Source organism: Oncorhynchus keta, unplaced genomic scaffold (genome assembly GCF_023373465.1).
Source record: "Oncorhynchus keta strain PuntledgeMale-10-30-2019 unplaced genomic scaffold, Oket_V2 Un_contig_20236_pilon_pilon, whole genome shotgun sequence".
In the NCBI taxonomy this organism is placed as follows: domain Eukaryota; kingdom Metazoa; phylum Chordata; class Actinopteri; order Salmoniformes; family Salmonidae; genus Oncorhynchus; species Oncorhynchus keta.
In genome coordinates this window covers 45,595-46,765 of record NW_026281891.1, presented here as the reverse complement: position 1 = coordinate 46,765, position 1,171 = coordinate 45,595, and the positions used below count along the sequence as shown (strand labels likewise).

Sequence of the window (1,171 nt, the reverse complement as noted above, 5' to 3'; positions counted from 1 at the left end):
GCATTGTGTGGCAGGGGCTTAGATTTCAGCTAAGGACCCCGGAATGACTCAGAGATAAGGGAAAAGACTGTTTTATATTAGTGTGTTACTGTGGGGGGACATGACTGTAGTAGATATTAACATTAACAGGGATGTTACTGTAGTAGATATTAACAGGGATGTTACTGTAGTAGATATTAACATTAACAGGGATGTTACTGTAGTAGATATTAACAGGGATGTTACTGTAGTAGATATTAACAGGGATGTTACTGTAGTAGATATGAACAGGATGTTACTGTAGTATATATTAACAGGGATGTTACTGTAGTAGATATTAACAGGGATGTTACTGTAGTAGATATTAACAGGGATGTTACTGTAGTAGATATTAACATTAACAGGATGTTACTGTAGTAGATATTAACAGGATGTTACTGTAGTAGATATTAACAGGGATGTTACTGTAGTAGATATTAACAGGGATGTTACTGTAGTAGATATTAATATGTATATCACCTGACTACAGTGGGAGATTGGAGAGAGGTGTATATCACCTGACTACAGTGGGAGATTGGAGAGAGATGTATATCACCTGACTACTGTGGGAGATTAGAGAGAGATGTATATCACCTGACTACAGTGGGAGGGATTAGAGAGAGGTGTATATCACCTGACTACAGTGGGAGGGAGATTAGAGAGAGGTGTATATCACCTGACTACAGTGGGAGATTAGAGAGAGGTGTATATCACCTGACTACAGTGGGAGGGAGATTGGAGAGAGATGTATATCACCTGACTACAGTGGGAGATTGGAGAGAGGTGTATATCACCTGACTACAGTGGGAGATTGGAGAGAGATGTATATCACCTGACTACAGTGGGAGAGATTGAGAGAGATGTATATCACCTGACTACTGTGGGAGATTAGAGAGAGATGTATATCACCTGACTACAGTGGGAGAGATTGGAGAGAGATGTATATCACCTGACTACAGTGGGAGATTGAGAGAGATGTATATCACCTGACTACAGTGGGAGATTGGAGAGAGATGTATATCACCTGACTACAGTGGGAGATTGGAGAGAGATGTATATCACCTGACTACTGTGGGAGATTAGAGAGAGATGTATATCACCTGACTACAGTGGGAGATTGGAGAGAGATGTATATCACCTGACTACAGTGGGA

General features: G+C 40.6%; 1 long non-coding RNA gene across 1 annotated transcript; it reads right to left on the bottom strand.

Annotated features, from left to right (window-relative positions):
* Positions 1–510: 510 nt before the first annotated feature.
* Positions 511–829, bottom strand: LOC127920675 (uncharacterized). The gene is made up of 3 exons (XR_008106905.1): positions 775–829; positions 653–732; positions 511–536 (listed from the first exon to the last, which is right to left on the bottom strand). It is a non-coding gene; the product is annotated as an uncharacterized LOC127920675 (long non-coding RNA).
* Positions 830–1,171: the final 342 nt, after the last annotated feature.